The sequence below is a fragment of the Salvelinus sp. IW2-2015 genome, linkage group LG9 (genome assembly GCF_002910315.2).
Source record: "Salvelinus sp. IW2-2015 linkage group LG9, ASM291031v2, whole genome shotgun sequence".
NCBI classification, from domain to species: Eukaryota; Metazoa; Chordata; class Actinopteri; order Salmoniformes; family Salmonidae; genus Salvelinus; species Salvelinus sp. IW2-2015.
In genome coordinates this window covers 25379958-25405386 of record NC_036849.1, presented here as the reverse complement: position 1 = coordinate 25405386, position 25429 = coordinate 25379958, and the positions used below count along the sequence as shown (strand labels likewise).

Sequence of the window (25429 nt, the reverse complement as noted above, 5' to 3'; positions counted from 1 at the left end):
GCTTTTGTAGGGGAAGCCCCACCCATCAGAACATACCCAGCACTATTTAATTAAGCAATTACCTTCATCAAAGCTACCTTTTCCACTCAGCTAAACATACTGAATTACAGTGGGGCAAAAAAGTATTTAGTCAGCCACCAATTGTGCAAGTTCTTCCACTTAAAAAGATGAGAGAGGCCTGTAATTTTCATCATAGGTACACTTCAACTATGACAGACAAAATGAGAAAAAAAATCCAGAAAATCACATTGTAGGATTTTTTATGAATTTATTTGCAAATGATGGTGGAAACTACAAACAAGCAAGATTTCTGGCTCTCACAGACCTGTAACTTCTTCTTTAAGAGGCTCCTCTGTCTCCACTCGTTACCTGTATTAATGGACACTGTTTGAACTTGTTATCAGTATAAAGACACCTGTCCACAACCTCAAACAGTCACACTCCAAACTCCACTATGGCCAAGACCAAAGAGCTGTCAAAGGACACCAGAAACAAATTGTAGACTGCACCAGGCTGGGAAGACTGAATTGCAATAGGTAAGCAGCTTGGTTTGAAGAAATCAACTGTGGGAGCAATTATTAGGAAATGGAAGACATACAAGACACTGATAATCTCTCTCGATCTGGGGCTCCACGCAAGATCTCACCCCGTGGGGTCAAAATGATCACAGAACGGTGAGCAAAAATCCCAGAACCACACGGGAGACCTAGTGAATGACCTGCAGAGAGCTGGGACAAAGTAACAAAGCCTACCATCAGTAACACACTACGCCGCCAGGGACTCAAATCTGCAGTGCCAGACGTGTCCCCCTGCTTAAGCCAGTACATGTCCAGGCCCGTCTAAAGTTTGCTAGAGAGCATTTGGATGATCCAGAAGAAGATTGGGAGAATGTCATATGGTCAGATGAAACCAAAATAACTTTTTGGTAAAAACTCAACTCGTGTTTTGGAGGACAAAGAATGCTGAGTTGCATCCAAAGAACACCATACCTACTGTGAAGCATGGGGTGGAAACATCATGCTTTGGGCTGTTTTTCTGCAAAGGGACCAGGACGACTGATCCGTGTAAAGGAAAGAATGAATGGGGCCATGTATCGTGAGATTTTGAGTGAAAACCTCCTTCCATCAGCAAGGACATTGAAGATGAAACGTGGCTGGGTCTTTCAGCATGAGAATTATCCCAAACACACCGGATTTTCTTCCCTCATTTTGTCTGTCATAGTTGAAGTGTACCTATGATGAAAATTACAGGCTCTCTCATCTTTTTAAGTGGGAGAACTTGCACAATTGGTGGCTGACTAAATACTTTTTTGCCCCACTGTATATACATTGCAACAAGTTTCTCATGATACAATATACCAATATAAACATTTCAAAATCCCATCCCTACTGACATGGAGTCTTCCAATATGCCCATTCACATGACGCACCATCCGGACAGGCACTACAAAGCCAGCCGATTACAGTAGCTCGGGTCCTTATCCCAGCCCGATTACAGTAGCTCGGGTCCTTATCCCAGCCCGATTACAGTAGCTCGGTCCTTATCCCAGCCCGATTACAGTAGCTCTGGTCCTTTCCCAGCCCGATTACAGTAGCTCGGTCCTATCCCAGCCGATTACAGTAGCTCGGGTCCTTATCCCAGCCCGATTACAGTAGCTCGGGTCTTATCCCAGCCGATTACAGTAGCTCGGTCCTTATCCAGCCCGATTAGTAGCTCGGTCCTTATCCAGCCTGATTACAGTAGCTCTGGTCCTTATCCAGCCCGATTACAGTAGCTCTGGTCTTTATCCCAGCCCGATTACAGTAGCTCGGTCCTTATCCCAGCCCTATTACAGTAGCTCTGGTCCTTATCCCAGCCCGATTACAGTACGTCTGGTCTTATCCCAGCCCGATTACAGTAGCTCGGGTCCTTATCCCAGCATACCCGGAAGCTACAGAGATGGAGAGAGGAACAGAACCAAACAAACAACGCGCTCATCCATAACATTGATAAGTACAATAAACGTTGCTTAAATTGAACATGAACGCTTGTCTGTATAATCTTTATACCATAAACTGTTACTGGCGGGAGGTAAGAATAAAGTGTGAAATGTATGTACTAAGATAGAGAAGTTAACTTGTGTGTCGACCCACATTGTTATTAACGTAGCTGATAACGGAGCAGGGAGGCGCGATGAATGTTTGTGTGTTAGTGTACCAAACCCCGCCCGCGGCCAGTGACGTACTTCTCCGTCACATTACCTTCCTCCTCTCCTGAAGCAACCAGGTTCGGGAGCCGGGATAGGTAGTCTGCTGTGACGTTTTCTTTTCCTGCCTTGTGACGGACACAGAACCTGAAGGGCTGGAGCTCCAGATACCACCTGGTCACATGAGAATTCCGGTCCTTCATGGTCTGGATCCAGGTCAGGGCTCTGTGGTCTGTGTGCAGGTCAAATTCCCTCCCAAGAAGGTAGTAACGGAGGCTATCTAGTGCCCACTTTATAGCCAGGCACTCCTTCTCGATTGTCGAATACCTGGTTTCCCTGGGCAACATCTTCCGACTCAGGTACAGCACAGGTAGCTCTTCTTCTGGCACCCCTTGGGCCAGTACAGCTCCAATTCCCACAGCCGACGCGTCCACCTGTACGAGAAACCGCTTATGAAAATCAGGGGTCTGGAGAACAGGGAATGAGCACAGGTGTTTTTTCAGCATCATGAAAGCTTCCGCACACTCCTCAGTCCACTTCACAGGGTTGCTGGCCACCTTTGAAGTGAGGTTGGTCAGAGGGACAGCGATGGTCAAACTGCGGAATGAATCTCCGGTACCACCCTGCCAGACCTAGGAAGGACTTCACCTGTGTCTTGGTTCTGGGTTGAGGGCTGTTCCTGATGGACTCCACACGAGGCCGAACTTCAGCCTTACCCAGCTGGTAACCCAGGTACTTTGTCTCCTGTTTTGCCCACTCACACTTCAGGAGGTTAAGCGTGAGGCCTGCATCATGGATCTTCCCCAGGACTCTGCTAAGATGCTGTATGTGCTCCTCCCAGGAGTGGCTGTAGATCACCACATCGTCCAAGTAAGCAGCACAGCAATCGTCACAGTCCAGGAGGACCTTGTCCATCAGCCTCTGGAAAGTCGCAGGGGCCCCATGAAGGCCAAACYGCATAACCTTGAACTGGAACAGGCCCATTGGCGTCTGGAAGGCAGTGTAGGCCTTGGATTGTTCYTCCAGGGGCACCTGCCAGTACCCTTTGCAGAGATACAATGTGGTGATGTAATGAGCTCTACCTATTCTCTCCAGTAAGTTGTCAATTCAGGGCATGGGGTAGGCATAAAACTGGGAGATGGCATTCACCTTACGGAAGTCCATACAGACCCGCAGAGAGCCAGCCTTCTTTGGGACAATGACAATGGGGCTGCTCCATTGACTTGAAGATGGTTCGACAACATCCATCTCTATTATGGTGTGGAGCTCTTCCTTGAGGGCTACCACCAGCCTCTCAGGCACACGGTAAGGATGCTGGCGGACAGGGTTCTGGTCAGGCTTCAAACGGATGATGTGTTCCAGGACTTTGGTTCTTCCTGGCCTCTGACTGAAGAGGGCCGGATACTTGCCKAACAGCTGCTTCAGCCCATCTTGCTTGTCTTCTTCCAGGTGAGCCAGTATTACCTCTGCTCATCTTTCCCATGCCTCTGTGACCCCCCTCCAACTCATCCTCTTCTTCTACTCTGCGGACCAGAAAGGACTTCCCCTTGGAGAGTTCCTCTCTCTCCTCCCAGGCCTTGAGGAGGTTAACATGATAGGTTTGCATCTCCTTACCCTTGTCCAGGTGCAGCACCCCATAGGTCACCGGGCCCATCTTCCTCCCGATTAGGTACGGCCCTTGCCACTGCCAAGGAGCTTGCAGGTAGACGAGGGAAGGAGGAGCAGGACTTTCTATCCTGGCTCAAACTCTCTGTGGCGAGCGTGCTGGTCATACCCTCTCTTCTGGGCTTGCTGAAGGTTTGCCCTAGCTTCCTCTCGGTACCACTCCAGCCTGTCTCGCATCTAGAGGACGTACTGGACAATCCCCTGTCCCGAGGTAGCTACTGGGGGACCTTCCCATCACTTCTTCAGCAGGTCCAGTGGTCCCTGCACCGGCCACACATAGAGGAGTTCAAATGGTGAAAAACCTGTCAATGCCTGAGGCACCTCCCTGTAAGCAAAAAGCAGAAAGGGTAACCACTTATCCCAGTCTTTACCAGTGTCGGCCACAAACTTCCTCAGCATGTTCTTGAGCGTTTAATTGAACCTCTCTACTAGCCCATCCGTTTGGCGATGGTAGGGAGTGGTACTCAAGCCTTTAATGCCCAGCTGTTGGTGGAGTTGAACCATCAGTCACAAGGTGAAGTTTGTCCCTTGGTCCATCAGGATTCCATCTGGGATTCCTACACGAGAGAAGAGCTGAACAAGAGCACTGATTATTTTTGGAGTGGTTATGGAACAGAGTGGGAAGGCTTCTGGGAACCGGGTGGCATAGTCACAGATCACCAGTATATACTCGTAACCTGCGCTACTCTTCTCCAAGGGTCCAACAATGTCCACTGCAATTCTCATGAATGGGGTAGAGATCACTGGCAGTGAACAGAGAGGAGCCCAGTCAGACCTACGGACAGCACTGGTTTTCTGGCATGTGGTGCATGTTTTTCAGTATGTTTGTACATCAGTATACATGGAGGGCCAAAAGAAACAGGAGCCTAGCCTAAGATAGGTCATATGTTGCCCTAGATGGCCTGCCCATGGGACTGTATGTACAAGGTTGAGAACAAGTGGTCTACATGTAGATCACACCACTAACTTCCTGCTATCTGCTTCTGACCCAAGGTAGAGTATGTGGTTGTCTACTGTGTAAATCCCCCCACATGAAGATTGGCTGTCRCCAGCTAAGGCTTTGTCAAACAAACATGTCAAGGTTGGGCCAGACTTCTACAGTGTAGCAAAATTTTGTGGAACATCCCATTGCACCTCTAACCCAGACACATCAGCAACGGGTACAGGGGTCCCCACATACTTCTCAAGACGCCGTTGGCGGTGTGACTTTCTGGGCCCTTTGTTTCCCCCCTCGCACAGACTATCAGTCAGGCAGAGGTTGTAAACCAGCTTTGGCCTGGGCACGAGTGACAACTGAGTATGACACATGAACATCAGACTGGTAAACTGACTGGTCATATAGCTGACCCCCACACTTCCCAACAGATCAGAGAGTACATGCACATGCCTCCCCAAAATCATCTCAGAAAGGTAGCTTCTCCATTACCCCAACTTTGAGGAGGTATTTCAAACCCTGAACTTGAACTGTGAGCTCAGCTGTGGGCTGCTGCGACTGATCACCGTGGACGCATTGGATCAGTGTCTGGTGAACGTAATCAATGCCATTAACAGGTACATTAATTGTCTGATCAACGACAGGGGACTGCCGGTGTCAATCATTGAAGTAAGACTTTTACCATTCACTTTTACAGGTACCAAGACTGACCCTTCCCCACTCTGTCTATTCTGAACACCATCCCCCTCTCTGGTCACATAACAGTAACCTGAGAGCTTGGATTTACGTAGTGGACACATTGAAGCTTTGTGCTCCTGCTGCCGGCAGTAAAAACAGGTCAGACCCCTCCCATCAGAGCGAACTGCGTGATCCCTTATCTCCCTCCTCCCAGACACATATCCCCCAGAGTTAACTCCACCATCTCTGTCGTCACTGATGTCCCTTGTGTCTCTGAAACTCCTTGGAGCGGGTGCTGCAGGTCGTGGTGGGCCCCCTTTACGTGCATTAAGTTACTGGAGTGCAAGCTTGGCCGCCATAAGCCCATCTTTGGGCTCGTGCTCTTAGACCCAGGTTCGAATGTCGTGTGGTAGAACTTGTAGAAGCTGCTCAAGGATGATGACCTCACCGATCTCGTCCTGTGTCTTCTCCTCCGGTCGAACCCATTGTCGGTAGAAGCCCTTGAGACGGTGGTACGTCTCTATTGGCAACTCACCCGATGGCATTGATGCAGCTCTGAAGCATTGACGGTAGGTCTCCGTGGAGATGTCGAACTTCACCAGCAGCGCTTCCTTTAAGCCCTTGTAGACGTTGGACAACCGCTCATCCATTGCCGTGTAAGCCTCTGAGGCCTTGCCCGTGAGCAATGGGACAAGCCTGCAGGGACAAGCCTGCAGGCCCACTCTACCTCTGGCCATCTTGGCCATTCACTCAAACCTAAGCAGGTAGTTTTCAATGTCCCCCCCCCCCCCCTGCTGGTATAAGGGCATCTTTGGCTCCTCCCTCAGGAATGCTGGACTGGTCTCCTGATGCTGGGGCTGGCCTCATCACTGCTTGGGGATCCTGCTGTGGAGTTGAAGTCGCTGCTGCGTCGAGCATTTGTCGTCCTGGTGTTGGCAGACCCAATCTTGGGCTCTGCTCTCACTTACGAGTTTTGCTTGGTGAGGAGCTGTAAGGATAGATTGGCGTAGGATACGGAACTCCTGCTTGAGGTCTTCGTCCCTCCTCTGGTCCCCCAACTGCTCCTTCAGTCAGCTGGTCTTTTATGGCTGTATCTGCTGGTTCAACCGGTAGCTCAAGTGGTTCTGGTTGTGTTTGGCCCCTTGGTCGGGCTCCTAGTTTCTCATAATTGACCTCTTCMTCACCTGACGATTCCATGGTATTCCACCCCGTTTCAATTGTAGGCACCTTTRCTGACAGTTGATGTTGCTGCTGAGAACACAATCAAAACACAAGTATAAACACCATGGGACCACGCAGCCGTCATACCGCTCAGGAAGGAGACGCGTTCTGTCTCCTGGAGATGAATGTACTTTGGTGCTAAAAGTGCAAATCAATCCCAGAACAACAGCAAAGGACCTTGTGAAGTTGCTGGAGGAAACAGGTACAGAAGTATCTATATTGTTACGTTCCCCAGTTTCTGTGTTGTGGGTTTGTTTGTATGCGTATGTTTCAGGATGGCTTCCTGAAGTCCAAAGCAGCTGATTGGTCAGCCCCATTGATGATTAGAGCTCTGACCCTGCCCTCTCATCAGGAGAACAGCTGTTTTCAATTACCGACTCCTTCTGCAGCTTCAAAATCCAGAGTTCCTTTGTTATGAAGAGAGAGCTTCTTGGTATTGTTCACTTTAAGTTTGTATTATTCTGTTTCATTTGTTTCCAGGGGGGAAGGGGAAGGCACCTTGGGAGTGCTTAGGCAAGAGGCCTGCGGGCAGACATATACCCGTAGTATGTACTATGTCTATGCACACTAGGTAAGACCAGGGGCCTGTTGCACAAAACTAGGATAAGGGATTAAGCCAGGATATCTTGGTGATCCTGGCTCAATTGATCCGTAATCCGGTTGCACTAAAGATGGATAGGGGGCAGGAGGATATGTTATGGTATAAATTACCATGGAGATTTATTCTGTGGAGCTAGCCTGCTCCAGACCAGGCTAAATTCCAGGATCTATTTAATCTCATCCCTAATGTCAGTCAGCAGTCACCACAAATGGAAACCAATAGTTATTTCACTGCTCACTATACATTGTTATCACATATAACTAGACCCACTGTTAATTACTTTATACGTTTGTGATCATTAATTTCAATGATTTTGGAGAAAAAATGATTTTTAGATGATGTTGCTATCATTAGATAATTTACAGTTTCCCATAGACTATAAGGCTATATATATAAAATGAATAGAATATTAGGGCCACAGAGGGGAAAAAAACACAAGTCATAATATTGTAACCAGTTGTTTTAAAGGAACAGTTGTTAAAATGACAGATGTGGGGCATTTCGTGAAATTGTACTTCAGTATGGTTTCATAAACAAAAACATGTGAGTGCCAGAATATTAAGTATCACATTGTCATAAGTATCAAAACTGTAAAAACAATAGTAGCTTTTCTGCAGAAAGAACCAGCCTCATAAATTATGACTTTATCCTTTTTCTTCAGTGTGGCCCTAGTACTCTGTCATATAAACAAATACACATTCCATATGAATATAAAAACACAATGTGTAACATTATGTTCCTTTATTGAATAAGGACAAAACAAAGCAGGTAAACCATCAGCTCCTTTCGAAACTGAAGTCACAGTGACTCTACAAGATGGAAAGCACAGAATCCAAGCATATTATACAAAATGATACATACACATTCAAAGGTCTGTATATAACACACCCTGCATGTCTGCACACTAAAATAAATGCAGGACAAATCCATACACATCAACTGAACAGACAAATGAAGGATGCAGTAGCCTCCCTGCAGCCTTGGATTACACACAGTATACCGCACAAACATCATAAGAGGCCAAATCGTCAAAAAACGAACCCAAAAAAACCCAAATTCCTCTGCCACCGCAGGACTATTTTAACCAAAATTGAAAGCACACATACTAACTAAAATAATCACACAATATTGGTCCCTCAGCAGCCGACCACTGTCGTCATCAGGGAAGATTGCCGGATTGTCCCAGTCCATGGCTGGTGGCACTCTGGGGGCCTCTCCTTCCTCAGGCAGGCCACATTGTGGAGACAGCACAAGCCACAGTAATATCACATGCCCTAACAGGGCTGACCCTTAATTTGTGAAGGCAGTGAAAGCGTGCCTTCAGGAGGCCAAAGGTCATTTCAACTCTGGCCCTGGTCCTGGCATGGGCATGGTTGTAGGCTGCTGTGCTTCCTGGGGGTCTGTGAAAGGTGTCAGGAGGAAAGGCTGGCAGCCATACCCTGTCTCCCAGCAACACACCAGAGAATCACCTGTCAACACAAAAAATCTCATCATTACTACCTCATAAACACAGTGATATTCTTGAACACAGCCATATGAGTTATAAATAGGGGTTGTGTGGCTACCTTGTGATAGGCACTGATAGATTTCAGAGGCCCGAAAGATTCTGGAGTCAGGACTGAGCCAGCCATTTTGCCACAACATTGCTGATCCACACAGTCAGCATTGCAGACCATTCGAATCATAAGATGAGGAATATTACACCAATCAATGCACATCACTGGCAATGCAGAGTGTTCGTCAATGGACAATATCAAAAAGTTATGTTCACCTGAACATTAATGCTGTGAAAGGATTTCCTATTCACAAAATCGGCCTCATGGGCACCTGAGGGCTTTTATCCTTATGTGTGTCAGTCCACTGCACCAATTACATTGGGAAACCTGTCACACAAGTAATGAGTATCCTACTATGTGTAACAGTTGTCTCTGTAATTTGTAGATCCTCTTACTGCAATCCTATAGAACTCCTCTTGATGTCACAGAGCTTCTGTGGCCAGGGAAGGAGATGAAGACAATCTGCTAATGCTTTGATAGCCAGACACACACTCCTTATTGTGCGGCAAATTGGGCCTTGTTCAGCTGTTCTGCATCCCCACTGAGTACAGGAAGGCTCCACTAGCAAAAAAGCGCAAGGCCACACAAACCATTTGCTCCACACTCAGTGCATGGCTCCGTGCAGTGCGGTGCTTAATCCTGGGACCCAGTAGTCTGCATAGATACCTGATGCCATCTGCAGAAAACCTGTATCTTCATATAGATGGTCATCAGGGAAGGCCAGTGGGTCCAACCGGTCCCTGAAGACCCTTTCTCGCCTGAAGGCTCTCCTCAGCACAAGTGCTTCTTCATCCACCACATCTCGCACGAATGGGCATGCCATTGTCAGAGCAGAAAAGAACACACAATTTTGGGCCTTCATATAGGCTAGTGGCCACACCTGGTGCTGGGGGGTGGGCAAAAGAGGCGCATGCCTTATAACGATGACTTGGTTGTACTGATTGCTGGAATAAAAAAAAACTTAGAAAGATGCCACCGTCCTGTGTGCTCACAATAAGAGCTCATATGTCATGGCTCACTTGACTTTACGAGAATATACCTTAATTTTTATTTTGAGCTGTGTCATCTTCTTGGAGCTGGGAGGAAAAGAAAAATAATGATTAATACATTTGTGTTACAGTTAGCATACAGTGTACATTGAAGGCATATCTCACCTCCCTCTCAAGTTTTTTATTTCAAGGTCCAGTTTCCTAATTGTCCTCTTTTTTATTTCGGACTCCAGTGCAAGATTTTCCATCTTTTTCTTCTTGTACTGAATGTCTATGTCTGCCAGTTCTATTTTGCGCCGGAGGTGGTTGCCATACAACTTTCTGATAGCTTGTGAGCTCTGTGAACACAATACAATTAGCGCAGCTGGAATTTGGCAGGATGTGGTGTCCTTTTATTAATACGCACTATGTTGCCAGGCTGGTTTTCCCACTGTATAGCATCTGGGTCCTGTAAAAGAAATTAGATTTTTTGATTTTGATGAGGACTCCTCACCATTGTAGAGTAAATAGTACTTTCACAGTCTTAACATGATACCTCATGCCTTCTGGAATCCAGAGAGATGGTCTCCTCCTCATCATCGTCTCCATCATGTGCTGTTGCTGCTGCACTGGGCCTTCACCCTATCACATTTAATCGGATTCATATTGAAGCTAGTAGACAAGACATGCCAGGCCTACAGTATGCCTTTGATGGAGTACTCACTGGATCAGCATCGTCTGGTGCTTGTGCTGGTGGCTCTAACAGGAACACAGTGCTGCCAGACACTGCAAGGCAATAGGTAAACCAAAGTCAGACAGTCCAAATTGATTCAATATGAATGTGGTTGTATCCCATGTAGAGATGGAAGGACATACCTTGAATGAAGCGGGTGGCATCTTGGGAGGAACCTATGCTTGTCTCTTTCCCCCAGGGATCCCCTCTAACGGGCCTGCCTTTATTTAGCTCCAAGGCCATGTCCTCTGCTGGGGTAAGGTCAGCCTTTGGTGACCCACCACCCGTGCCTTGTCTGTGGGTATTCTTTTTTACTGCTAAAACAGTACAGACAATGTGTGAGCAGGCACTTCTGGGTACAATATATGCTTGTGCTTTGTTAAATATTAGTCAGGGACCATACCATTCTGCAGAATGTTCTTGTATTTGATTTTGACCTGCTGCCATGTCCGTTTTGGCCCGTTCATGTTTAATCTACACACACACACACACACATTTAATGGAGTCACACTGCAAAAATTACTTGGTATTTTGTCTTGTTTTCAGTAAAAATATCAAAAAATTTATCATAGCTTTATACAGTGTGATGGAGTTACTTTACACAATTTCACTCATATCTGCAGTGCATTCAATTAAAAATTTAACCGTTTCATAATTACAGTACAACTGCATTTTTGGAGATGTGAATTAAATATTTGAATTGTAATTGTGATGTTTCAGCGGAGCGGTGAGTGTGTAATTGTGCACTACACGCATTCAGCGCTCTGCAATACTTTGCCACGCTTTTTCTCTTTGCTTTATCACTGTGCGGTGTTGCCTTCTTTCTTAAGTATATCTTTTACCTCCTCGTATGCCTCCATGAGGATTTGTGCTTCCGACGGGGAAAAGTACGCGGCTCTAGTTGCCATGGTAAATCAGTTAATCTGTGATCTGTGGCGGGGTCTATTTGAGTGAGCCGTGAGCGCGCACCTATCCAGGATTGGTTTCACCTGGCTTAATGAATCCGTGTCTGCTCATCCTGGCTTGGTCTTTGTGCAACCAATTAAGCCTGGACGCACATGTTTTGGCTTCATTGAGCTCAGCTGAGTCATTTATCCCGGATGTCTTAATTCTACTTTTGTGCAACAGGCCCCTGGCCGGACRATCCCCTGTATTTTGGTTAGTGCGCCAGGTGGTGCCAGGTAGGTGAGTTGTGGGTAGGTAAGGTAGGAGCGGGGGCTGTGTAAATTTTACTTAATTTGCTTTGGTTCCATCCAGCTCCTTTTCCCCAAATTACCGTGTGAAGGAAATAAATTCCCTGTAAACGGTAATATATTCTGCCTCTGTCATCCTTACCCGCACCTGCAGTCACATACCTCTTTCACTCCACGGGTAGTTGAGTGTAGCAGGGTGTTGCGTTCCCCCCTCCAAGAGGCGTGCGTAACGATACCCACAGTAAAACAAGTCCTATATCGACGTAACCTGAAAGGCTGCTCAGCAAGGAAGAAGCCACTGCTCCAAAACCGCCATTAAAAAAGCTAGACTATGGTTTGCAACTGCACATGGGGACAAAAATTTTACTTTTTGGAGAAATGTCCTCTGGTCTGATGAAACAAAAATAGAACTGTTTTGCCATAATGACCATCGTTATGTTTGGATGAAAAAGGGGGAGACTTGTAAGCCGAAGAACACCATCCCAACTGTGAAGCACAGGGGTGGCAGCATCATGTTATGGGGGCGCTTTGCTGCAGAAGGGAATGGTGCACTTCACAAAATAGATGCCATTATGAGGCAGGAAAATGATGTGGATATATTGAGGCAACATCTCAAGACATCAGTCAGAAAGTTAAAGCTTGGTCGCAAATGGGTCTTCCAAATGGACAATGACCCCAAGCATACTTCCAAAGTTGTGGCAAAATGGCTTAAGGACAACAAAGTCAAGGTATTGGAGTGGCCATCACAAAGCCTTGACCTCAATCCCATAGAAAATTTGTGGGCAGCACTGAAAAAGCATGTGCAAGCAAGGTTGTGAAGACTGGCCTCAGACCAGTAAGTGTGAGCTGAGCATCTGGTACATGCCATTGACTTGGGCTAGTGTACTGTAAGAGTGGGGGTGGGCCTGTTTATCTTCTGTGTGACTTTCATGTGTGACTTTCATGTTGAGACCTTCTTTGCAGGAGTGGGGTATTTGTCTGATCTGAGGGGGCCTAAATGGCGTGTGGGCATTCTTGATTTTGGAAGGGGGGGGGGAGTTGATTGGTTGCGGTGGGGGTGTTGTCTGGATGTAGGTCCTCTCGGTGTAAGTTCTGTATGTGTAGGTCCGGGTGGGTCCTGCAGGTCTGGGAGAGTGTCTTGCTGGTCTGGGTGGGGTGTCTATTGATCTGTTGCTCCTGTGTGAAGTGTTGCATCAGCGGTTGCGGGCGGTGTCCTTTCGGGTCCGAGCAAAGGTGGGGCACTGCTGCCTTGTATAGGTGGACCTGGTCGTAAAGACTGTTCAAGTCCAGGGTGGAGTGGTGGGCCAGGTATACATTTGGTTTTGAGGCACAGTCACAGGAAATACTTGCGTTTACCCGCTGTATGGTAGCAGGGTGGAAGTCTTTTCGTGGTAGCAGGGTAGAAGCTTTTTCAATCACTCCCTTGAGTGCTGTGGCCACCCTTTCCTGCTGTGTTGTCAGGTTGTTTGTGACTGTGTGTATTATTATGTGGCTGGGTGACCCTAGTTGGTCCTAGGACAGAAGGTCTAAGGTGAGCTGAGTGTTTGGACACCAAAGTTTAGACATGTGTTTGGGAAAATGTTTATTTTCTTGTATATATTTCCTGTTTGAGTCCATAAGGAGTACAGTCTGTGGATTGTGTATGTTCTCAGTGAGTGTGGGGGGGTTGTAAGGGGGACTATCAGAGTGGCTGACAGGTTGGAGGGTGTTTTCAGGTTTCTGTTTGTTTGCTAGAGCATTTGCTGTATAGCTTAGGTAGTAGGAATCCTTCCAGATAATCTTGTCCAAAGTCAGTTTGGAGGTTTGGAGTTTAGATTTGGAGTGAAGGTTTTGTTGTGTAAGGTAGTATTCTTTATATGTCCTTGCCAAAAAATCCAAGTTTATCTAACTCAAAATCTATATTTTAAAAACATGCTGAAAAATGCAGGAGCTCATCTGCTCATGACCCCTCTCTCKTCCATTCCTTTCTCAAGCTCGCAGAGAAAGGGGCTGTCAACAGTTTAATTAAATCTGTTTCGTTGGGAAAATATGTTTCTATCTATGTTCTCAAACAGATTTCACTGGGTAGCTGCAGGAACAGGGTTGGAGAGCCCATGGCATACAGAGCTTGGAAGAAGTATCACCTGTTGCGCAGCGAGAGCATGCTCCTCAAACACTGGTTGACGCCTGGAGTGAAGATGTTCTTATAAGCCCAGACATTTCTACTTGCAATCCCGTTTGAAAGCAGAGTTTTGATGCTTGTCACTAAGAAGAGGACCCCAGCTGCTACTATATTTATTTCTCAGCTGCTAGTATTAAGCACATGCTCCGCTATGAAAACCGGAGTAGCCTACCTGGCATGTTTAAAAAACAAACTCAGTGAAAGCAGCCTCCATTCGCTATTCGAGTGTATACAGATTGTATTTTTCCCCCTGCCCCTGTTCCTGCACATTTGATAACGGGCCATTCTAAATCGATGCAAATTTGACATATTAGTACAGACAAGATTACTTTGAGAATAATCTTATGTGTGAAAAATATGATCACTTTGAGAGAACAGTGTGAGCAGCCTGAGTCAAGGAACAGAGCGCAAGCTTTTTTGTGACTTTCTCAAATCATTATTAGCATATATAGTTGCATTATCCTGCCCATATTTGTTTTCATTTCTAAGACATTCTAAGATTTGTATKATTAACTATAGTTGCCAATTAACTCTAAATCTAGCGTAAAGGACCTGTTTCAAATATCCACMTTTACGCTCAACATCGCCACTTCATGCAAATATCGCTCCGGAATGGAAAACATATCCTTTCTATTTTATTCAGCAAAGCTCAATTATATTCTTCTTACTATAAAATCATGTAATGGCACAGTACTTATAAGCATATCTTGTGTGCAAAGTAATACGCCTACTACAGCCTATGGTGTGGCACATACAATAGGCCATTCATTCTGTTCTTCTGTGTAAGTGTACGTCAGGAAGCAGGTGCAGAAGGTGAGTTTAATAATGAACAGATACAGATGAAGAAACATGAGAAGAATACTGAACGTGAGATAAAATAATACTACCTAATGACTGATGTCAACTGAGGGCTAAATAAAGGTGGAGTAATCAAGGAGAAAATGATTATCAGGTGTGCTAATGATGGGGAACAAGTGTGCCTAATATAGTGTCCAGGGCCGGTGTTAGCAGACCAGTGACACCCTCCCCCAGAGGGAGCAGTAGTAGGCGTGACATTCTGAAATACATTTTCTTCACATAATGTTTCTTTTAGACCTGCATAAAATAAATCATGGATTTATTGTGATGGTGTAAATTAAATGGATTTCTTGGAGATGCTAAAGGTCTTTATGTTAATTAATGGACCGGCAGTCAGTTGCATGATAATAACCAGCTGACAGCCCTAGTCTTAGGCTATATAGCATCATCATATAGAGTTATTCAGGGCCAGGCTGTCTCATCTCCCTATACAGTAGGCTCATCTAGTCCTTCAGTCACTTTGTTCCTCAGACAGGTGGCTTTGTTAAGTAGTGAATCTGTACATGTATGTGCATCTGTGAAGTCTTCACTTGTTGGGATACTTGGCATTTCCCTGTTAAATATATCACATACAGATAGTGTACCATAATAATCTTCACAATATTTGACTGAGCTGTTTGTACTCAATGCTTCCAGGTTCTCACTGTTGAAAGAGAATTCTCTCACGYGCCTTGTCTATGTGATTTGGAATGCTCCTGGCTAAATGTACATGGTGTTCTTTCCCAAACCAACATGGCCAACCTAAAAGGAGTTCTCCTCCATTGAACTTTCATAAAACAGAACTTAAAACTCRGGAATTCCTGTGCTATGAAATATTGGATGTGTCGAGGTGCAGGCCCAGAAGAGGAATTGTTGAGAGCCAGGGTGGTTTGAGATGCATTACCCCAAGCCAAAATGTGTAATGTTGGCACAACTCAGAATATATCATCTTGTTGGTTCATTGTTAATCTATGTAGTTTATTGCAGCAGTGTGCTGCCGTGGACATTGTGCACCACCAGATGCAAGCATGGTTTACATTTTATACAGCATCTGGTCTGTTAAGCACCACAATTGCTCTTCTCACATTCAGTTTTATTTGTTTTTTGCATTGCCGTTGTCTACATCTAGGCTTCATTAGAAATACATGTGAAGCAGGTTTTCAAAAGCTCATGGGCAAGGGCTGGGGGCTTTCATCTCAAGTCACACAAAGTTAATAGGTTTTTCTCAGGATGGGAAATGGGTGTGCCTATGCCCAGTCATGTGAAATCTATAGATTAGGGCCTAATTTATTTCAATCAACGGATTTCCTTTTTTGAACTGTAACTCAGTAAAAGCTTTGAAATTGTTGCATGTTGTGTTTTATATTTTTGTTCAGTACAGTTTCTAACCTGATATTAAACATGTCATGCTAAGCCATTGTATATTATATCCAGGTTGCACCGAATAGTATCCTCTGGATCTAACTCCTGTCCTTTTCACTTTCAGTTAGATCACTGCTCTATAGCTGGAATTCCTCTGATGCCACAGCCAACCAGCCTTAGTCTTCTTATAAAGGCTCTATTTTATGTGAACTCAGTGCTGTATAGCTCCTCCCCTCCCCCCAGACCCTGGGTCCTTTGCTAAGGGAAGCCTGTGTCCAGCTGCCCTCTGTCCGGGGCTGCTACCTCTCTCACCTGGCCCACATGAGCCTTCTGTCCTCTCCTCCAGGGACCACCACCTGGGCCGAACTCCCTGGCTCAATACCCAGCTCCTCCCAGAACTCTCCGGCCCCCCCATCCTGTCCGATTGGTTCTTCCTGCCACTCGTCAGCCTGTACGAGCGGGCAGAGACACTGGACGAAGGGGGCCTGCAGGTGGAGTTGCTCCCCGCAGGGGAAGTGCAGTCGGTCACACACTGCCTACAGTGGCTGCTGCTGCTGGAGGTCTGGAGGGAGGAGTTACTCAGGGTGGTGCTGCCTGTAGCCAAGCTGGCCCGTCTGGCTTGTATCTTCCTGTGCTCCATTAATTTCTTCCTGGAGAGGCCTGTCTAGAGGCTGACCTGGGCTCTGGACCTCAACTCCCCTCCTCCAGGCCTGGACTCCTTCAATGACCTCTATTCTGCCCTGGTTGGACAGTTTGAGTCGGGGTCAGTCGGGGTCCCCCTGTTTGACTACTTCAGCAGAGGCGCTTCAATGCCACCATGAAGTTGSCTGTGTTTAGGGAGCATGTGGGCCTGCTGCGCTCCCTGGGGGTAACACTGGAACAGGTGAGAGGGAGGCTGGTTAACATGCTGYATTGAAAGTTGTAATTGAGAGTACAGGGTACATTTCTGTGTAAACGGCCAGTAGATAGAGCACTGGGGTTCTTGTCACTTTCTGCAAAATTGTGCGATTTGACAGTATCTAAATCATGTGACATAAAGATAGGCTAAATGAACCCCTCTCTGTGTTCCTCCTAGCTGGCCATTCCTATGGAGAGGTTCACGTCGCCCCCGGTGGATTCTCTCCCACTGATACTCTACTTCCGTGCGCTGATGACGGCGACCTCAGACCCACGATGACAATTGACTGGACTGTGTTGCATTGCAGTTCCTAGAAATGTCATACTGCTCAACAGGGCTAGGCAATTTGAGGGTAATTGAGAATCGCTCTGTACTTTGGATATGAACTCTTTTGTACGCCCCTCTGAAAGGCTTTCTCCCCCCTTCTCCAGTAGGTTGAAACAGCACGTCGCAGCTTCCTGAGGAAGACTCACTACTACCTGACTGATGAGGTACACACTCGTACTCACTCTCCTTCCCCTGGGCCTTCCAGCTCTTCACTCCTCTCACCTTCCCCTGGGCCTTCTTATCCTCCTGCCACTCCTCCCCTCTCCGCTGAGGGTCTTTCCTAACATCTGTCCTGTCCAGATTAGGTGTTGAGGAGCCACCTGCTGCTGTTCAGTCTGCCCCAGAAAGTCTTTGAGCTGGGCTTCATCACTGACGATCATCTGCCTCCCATCTGGCAATGCAGACTGGAGAGTGTTCTAGGGACCCAGGAGGTTAGTGAAAGCAAGGGGGAATGAGGACAGTGATTAGGGGGGCAAATCATGGTTTTCATTTGAGCTCTGTGGTCATGCCAAGGGTACAAGCTCCAGGAGGGTTTACTGAAAACACTGAGCGAGGATAAAGACATGCTGTAAAAGGGCCTGGATGTGTCTGTCAAAATAATCAGTTAAGCTCCTTTAGTATGTTTATGTAACTTCAGCACTGTTGGAGTATTACATTTGTCTTTAATCTTCGTTGTCATTCAGCATTTGATGAACACTTAAAATAAAAATTGATCTACTTACAGATGAATACGCAGTAATGGTTTTGGTCCGCTGCCACAGCAGAGCATGTCATGTTCAATGTGGCTTTTTGCAAATCAAAACTAGGTTCAAATGATGTAATTATGTCACTGAAAATGGGATGATAATTAAGCTGGCTCCTGTTCTACTTAAATGTCATATCAGCCCAAAAAACAATGAAACACTTACACTCCAATTTAAATAATGCTTAATGTAAAATCCCACAAACTTTTACCAGTGTGGCCCCTGTTACTTTTCCATTGAAGCTACTTAACTAGTGCCTGTCTAAAATCTAATTTGTAAAGTGCCCATAAGGAATGTCAAACAAAGTGATGTTAGTCTCTTCCCCGCTGTGCTAGTATAGATAAAAGTTTGGTTTCAAAGACCACTTGCCTGTTCCATAAGATATGAAAAGGTTTCCTTCTGTCCTTTTCTCTTATTTGTCTATCTTTTATTTAACCTTTATTGAACTAGGCATGCTGGGCCAATTGTGCGCTGCCCTATGGGACTCCCAATCACGTCCGGTTGTGATACAGCCTGGAATCTAACCAGGGTCTGTAGTGACGCCTCTAGCACTGAGATGCAGTGCCATAGACCGTGCGCCAATCGGGAGTCTACACGTGTCCGTGTGCCACTCTCACCCCTCACCTTGTCATTGGGAACATTGTTCTGTGTAGGGTGATGTCTTTCAGATGGGACGTTAAACGGGTGTCCTGACTCTGTGGTCACTAAAGATCTCATGCCACTTATCGTAAGAGTGGGGTTGTTAACCACGGTGACCTGGCTAAATTCCCAATCTAAATTCTCATACCATCATGGCCACCTAATTATCCCCAGTTTCTAATTGGCTCATTCATCCCCCCTCTTCTCCCCTATAACTGTTCCCCAGGTCGTTGTTGTAAATGAGAATGTGTTTTCAGTCAACTTACCTGGTAAAATAAGGGTTCAATAAAAATAATAAATAAATAATAAATTCCTTCCTACCAAATGTTCCCAAAAGAGTKAAATGTTTCTGTGTTTTGTACACCACACAATGAACAGTCTATGAGATCTGTGTTTCTTTTCCAGTCTATTTTCTTTCTATTATGCATACAGTTTGATGTGGCCATGATTGTTTACAGTGCAGGTTTTCACACCCAACATGTACATGTAGAATGACAGGCTGGCGCCTTGGTGAATCGCATCCAATTCACTCTCTCTCTTTCTCACTCTCTGTTTGTAACTAACTCTTCCCTAAAGAACAGTTGTTGGTTGGTTGCTTTTCTTGTTAGCTTCCTCAGGAATGCTGTCTTTGTGGTTTGCCAGTATGGGATGACAATGGACCCTCCTGCGGGCTTGTCTAATACTGGTCATATGGTTCCCTCCACATCTGGTATGCATTGTTACTCAAGCAGGGTTCCCTGAGGTTTCACACCAGTTCCCATATGAAAGCAGGCCATGTACAGTACATAAATATTAAATGGCGCCAGGTTCATCATGGCTATTTTATTGATGGCCGTTTAACGCTGTGGTACGAACATGTGGATGACATAGCTTCCAAAACCTAACTTTCCAAGATAAAATTTCACACCTGATTTGTTTCCCTGGTCAAATGCCTGGTATACTGTATTTGTTCTCCATGACCGTCACATCTATTTACCACGCACAATGGAGAGCTGATTATTATTACTTTTTTTTGTCTCTGGGGAAATCAATGTTGGGGCGGCAGGTAGCCTAGTGGTTAGAGCGTTGGTCTAGTAACCGAAAGGTTGCAAGATTGAATCCCTGAGCTGACAAGGTAAAAATMTGTCTTTCTGCCCCTGAACAAGGCAGTTAACCCACTGTTCCTAGGCCGTCATTGAAAATAAGAATTTGTTAACTGACTTGCCTAGTTAAATAAAGGTGTAATGTATTAGCAACAGTTATTAAAACACCTAAATAAGTCCAGAAGGTTGAATATCACAAGTCTCTCTCTCAAAGGATGTTATGATAATTAGGTTAAAGTAACATAACAGATGTTTTCTCTCTTAAACACTATTCCTTCTCTCCTTCCTGCTGCTATAACTTTGTTCAAGAGAGTTTGACAGAGTTTCCTSGGACAGATTACAGACAGGTCTCTGTAGACACAGAGCTTGAGCACACTGCTGTTGTAACATTCCTCCATAAAGGAGTCTCACCTGATTGATCTCCTCTGTTTCCTCCTGGAGCTTGAATATGATCCATTAAACTATCTGCAGCACTTGGTAAAATCTCACTCCAGATGGCCACTCATAAACTACTTTTATAGGAAGCTTAGTCTGTCAAGAATTTATACTGAAATCAGAAGTTGACAGATATGGGGTGGGAAGGTGTTAGGCCTATTTCTACAGGCAGATTTTTGTTCCCACTCACCACACACCTTGCAATCTCAGTTCAGTTAGAATGCTCTTAAATGCTCAGCAACTTGTATGATTTTGTGTGCAGTTGCTATAGAGCAGAAACCAATTCTTAAGAGTTGCTGTAGCTTCTGTAGGAAAATAGGGCATACTTCATTGAATGAAGAGGGCTCCATGCAAATTGAAAACATGAATTCTTCCACTATAGTTGTAGACAGTATAATGATTATTTACGCAGAGTTGTCGTGCATCCGCCATTACTCAGCTGCAAACGTCAATGTAAAAACGTCTCATATCCTGTGAGTCATTTTGTGTGTTTCTGTCAAACAACCTCATATTCAACTCAGTTAACCTTTTTCAAAGAGTGTTGTGTTATGACTTACTGCGCCATAGTAGAATTAGCCATATTGATYAGCAAAATGTCTTAGGGAATAATCACACACTTCCTGGAGTGAAGTGTGGAAAGAAGACGGAATTAACCACGATGGGTTCTAAAGTCAAAACAACCGTACAGTAAAAATGCATCTCTTTGTGTCTGTCTCATTGTGATTAAGYCGATCATTCAGTTGTACTGCCTTGTTTTTCCGAAATGTCCGAAATGAAGAGAACGCCCACCGGATAGGTTTACCTCAGAGTACAGACGTGATACCTGGGACTACTGAAACAAAAGCCTGATATATGTAACATATGTGATGGCTGGGTCATATTTCTCTCCTGTCATGGCTGGGTGCCATCTGGAATAGCTGCTGGGCATGTCGGCTGTTTCAAACAGATAGAGCTAACTCTGTCAGTGGGATAATGCAGCCTTTGGCAAATGTGCAGCAGGCTGTGTTCCAACAGACTTAATCTCTGGTCTAAGAGTGTATTTCGAACAGGAGGGGGTAAAATACGGTCTGTCTGTCTCTAGATAGTGCAACTGTAACAGCTTATGGCCGTTATGTATGGATCTTTGACCTCTGGATGATTGATATTCATGACGAACACAACATTGGTCTCATCCATCTCTCTGGTTTCCCCCCATTTTTTTTTTTATAGATCCATCAGCCTAAACTGGGTCAATGGAGTGAAGATGCTTAAACCTGATTGTTATAGTGAATTATCTTCAAAGGGCGGCTGAATAGCATTTGAACCTCATGGCACGTTGTTGTAAAGTTCATGTTGTCCAGTAGGAGGTGCTGTTTGGTCATCTGAGAACTCCCTAAGGTGGCAGGCACACTGGGCCGATTGACCCGGTCCTACGAGAGGACTAGTAAGCCCCAGAATAAGTGGACTAAATTGCTATCACCAGGTCCTAATGTCATTATCCACAGTAGTAATTCAGTGGGACTGATTATATTAGTTTGAGGACATGATGCTCTGGCGATGGCGTGGTTTCTCAACACTGCCCACATTGAGTCCAAGTTGTTCTCGTTACAGACAAAAACAAAGACATTGTAAAATGCATACTTCCTTTTACTATGCTTTTGGCCAAATACAGGCAGGCTTCTGTCTGACTGGTATTCCTAAATAAACGGCATCTTACTACAGCAGGTATTGTCATACACCAACATGGTCTATAGAGCATTCCTGTCCACATATGGGAAGTTGAAGGGTGGATGTGTGTACATGCATGTTTAGTGCTGGGTTGAGGTCGACGTTGGCTGATGTTGTTCTTTCTTTTACTTTCAGGATGACGTGGTAGGAGAACTCAATAACTCGCCGTCTCCTTGTTGTTGAGGTAGATTACTCATTTACAGTGAATTAAATTGAAACAAGCACTGTGATTCAGTTAGTGGCCAGCAATAACTTGCCTTGTCACGCAACTGAGAGAGAGGTGGTGAGAGACAGTATACCACGCTTCTCTACCTCTGGCGTATGAGGAATATAGCACCTCTATAAAATTATTCTTAGAGAGCAACATCTATTACAGGTTGCGAACACCTGCTCTACCTTTAAGTCTCGTAAAATGCCTTTCCTTCACGTTATCATTATCACAGTCATTATCATTTTTGCGGTCATTATCATTGTGGTCATTATCACAGTCATTATCATTATCGCGGTCAAGTCGTATCAAGTCATTATTATCTGCTAGCTGAGAAAAGAAGCAAGGCCTCCCTTTCCAGGGCTATTTAGTCCTTTGTCCCAGGCTGATAGAAATAGTCAAGGTCAGCAATGGAGGACTTCCAATTACCAGCTGAGCCACTAACCACACATAGACTTTAGAGGGTATTAGATATGTGAAATATTGATTGCCCAAGGAAAGGGCACTAAAACCACTTTAAACATTGCCACCAAGTGTCTCAAACATACAAAGAATATAACTCTACTCTACACTAAACTCTATATAGTACACTACACAAGACTGTCTTTTTGACCACGGTGCGCTTTGTAACGCAGTCTGTATGATTTGATTGTGTCTCCCAAAATGCAGCAGCAAGGAATAGCTAAATTCATGTATTTCTCAGTAACATGTTGCATTAAATAATTATTGTCATGCTGTTCATAGGATTGGTGTAACGGCGAAGTAGACTTGCAGAAATTACAAATAACAAACGGACAACGTAGACGAAACCTGAACATGGAACTTACAAAGACACGAAGAACTCACGAGCAGGAAACAGACTACATCAAACGAAATAACACCGAAACAATCCCGTGTGGTGCGGCAGACACAAACACAGGAGACAATCACCCACAAACAAACAGTGTGAAAGCCAGCCTATATATGGTTCCCAATCAGAGGAAAACGTAAACCACCTGTCTCTGATTGAGAACCATATAAGGCTGATTAACAGTGATCTAAACACAAAACATACAATGCCCACCCAACTCACGCCCTGACCAACTAAACATATACAAAAATAACATAAAATAGGTCAGGAACGTGACATAACCCCCCCTCAAGGTGCGTACTCCGAACGCACCACCAAAAGTTTAGGGGAGGTCTGGGTGGGCATCTGACCACGGTGGTGGCTTAGGCTCCGGGCGTGGTTCCCACCCCACCATAATCAATCCCCGCTTCTTTATCCCCCTCACAATGCCCACCCTCCAAATAACCCCACCTAAATTAAGGGGCATCATCAGGATAAGGAGGCAGCACGAATGAGGGGCAACACCGAATGAGGGCCAACACCAGAATGAGGGCAACACAGAATGAGGGGCAACACCAGAATGACTGGCTCTGGACGCTCTTGGCTGGTTGACGGCTCTGACGGATGGCTGGCTGACGGTCTGGACGTCATGCTCGCTGACGGCTCTGGACGGTCATGGCTCGCTGACGGCTCTGGACGGTCATGGCTCGCTGACGGCTCTGGACGTCATGGCTCGCTGACGCTCTGGACGGTCATGGCTCGCTGACGGCTCTGGACGGTCATGGCTCGCTGACGGCTTTGGACGGTCATGGCTCGCTGCGGCTCTGGACGGTCATGGCTCGCTGACGGCTCTGGACGGTCGAGCTCGCTGACCGGCTCTGGACGGTCATGGCTGGCTGACGGCTCTGGACGGTCATGGCTGGCTGAAGGCTCTGGCTGATCCGGTCTGGCGGAAGCTCTGGCGTGATCCGGTCTGGCGGAAGGCTCTGGCTGATCCGGTCTGGCGAAGGCTCTGGCTGATCCGGTCTGGCGAGAGCTCTGGCTGATCGCGGTCTGGCGAAGGCTTGGCTGATCCGGTCTGGCGGAGGGCTCTAGCGGCTCCTGTCTGGCGGACGGCTCTAGCGGCTCCTGTCTGGCGGACGGCTCTGTAGGCTCATGGCAGACGGGCGGCTTTGCAGGCTCATGGCAGACGGGCGGCTTTGCAGGCTCATGGCAAACGAACAGTTCAGACGGCGTATGGCAGACGGGGTTCAGGCGCCGCTGGGCAGACGGGCAGTTCAGGCGCCGCTGGGCAGACGGGCAGTTCAGGCGCCGCTGGCAGACGGGCAGTTCAGGCGCGCTGGGCAGACGGGCAGTTCAGGCGCCGCTGGGCAGACGGGCAGTTCAGGCGCCGCTGGGCAGACGGGCAGTTCAGCGCGCCGCTGGGCAGACGGCAGACTCTGGCCGGCTGAGACGCACTCTAGGCCTGGTGCGTGGTACCGGAACTGGAGGTACCGGGCTAAGGACACGCACCTCAGGGCGAGTGCGGGGAACAACAACAGGGCACACTGGACTCTCGTGGCGCACTCTAGGCCTGGTGCGTGGTACCGGAATCGGAGGTACCGGGCTAGAGCACGCACCATAGGGAGAGCGTGGGAGGTAGGAGCAGGGCTCTGGAGATGCACTGGAAGCCTGGTGCGTGGTGAGGCACTGGTGGTACTGGACTGGGTGGAAGGTGGCGCCGATATACCGGACGTGAAGGAGGACACGTGCTCTTGAGCACCGAGCCTCCCCAACCTTACCAGGTTGAATGGTCCCCGTAGCCTGCCAGTGGCGGCGAGGTGAGATAGCCGCGCCTGGGCTATGCAGGCGAACCGGGGACACCACCTGTAAGGCTGGTGCCATGTACGCCGGCCCGAGGAGACGTACTGGGAGCCAGAATAGTTGGGACCGGTTTCATGGCACCGGCTCGATGCCCAACCTAGCCTCCCAGTGCGGCAAGGTGGAATACCGCGCACTGGCGCGTAAGCCACGCTGTGACGTACGGGGACAGCGGTACGTCGCTTTACGCATAACACGGTGTCTGACCAGTACGACGCCTCTCACCTGACTCACGTCCACGGCAAGCCGGGGGAGTTGGCTCAGGTATCCAACCCGGCTTCGCCACACTCCCCTTTACCCGCCCCCCCAAGAAATTTTTGGGTGAGCCTCTCGGGCTTCCCAGCCTCTCCTACGTGCTGCCTCCTCATCGACGCGCTCTGGGCTGTGGTGCCTTCCTTTCTCTCCGAGCAAGCGGCGATTCACACCAACCTTAGCCCAGGGTCCTTCTCCATCCAAGATCTGTTCCCAAGTCCACGAGTCCTGATTGCTCTGTTGAGCTTCCCCGCCGCTTGGTCTCGGTTGGTGGGTGATTCTGTAACGGGTCGTCTTCCTCTTCCTCGGACGAGGAGAGAGAGAAGTGATCGGTAGACAATTGCGCAGCGAGGTG

General features: G+C 46.8%; 1 long non-coding RNA gene and 1 pseudogene across 1 annotated transcript; one reads left to right on the top strand and one right to left on the bottom strand.

The window, feature by feature from the left end:
* Nucleotides 1–17986, top strand: part of LOC139028214 (RNA polymerase II-associated protein 1-like) — a 28537-nt pseudogene extending 10551 nt beyond the window's left edge.
* On the bottom strand, nt 9902–11046 carry LOC139028243 (uncharacterized). Its single transcript, XR_011480434.1, has 3 exons — nt 10685–11046; nt 9995–10594; nt 9902–9916 (listed from the first exon to the last, which is right to left on the bottom strand). It is a non-coding gene; the product is annotated as an uncharacterized lncRNA (long non-coding RNA).
* Nucleotides 17987–25429: the final 7443 nt, after the last annotated feature.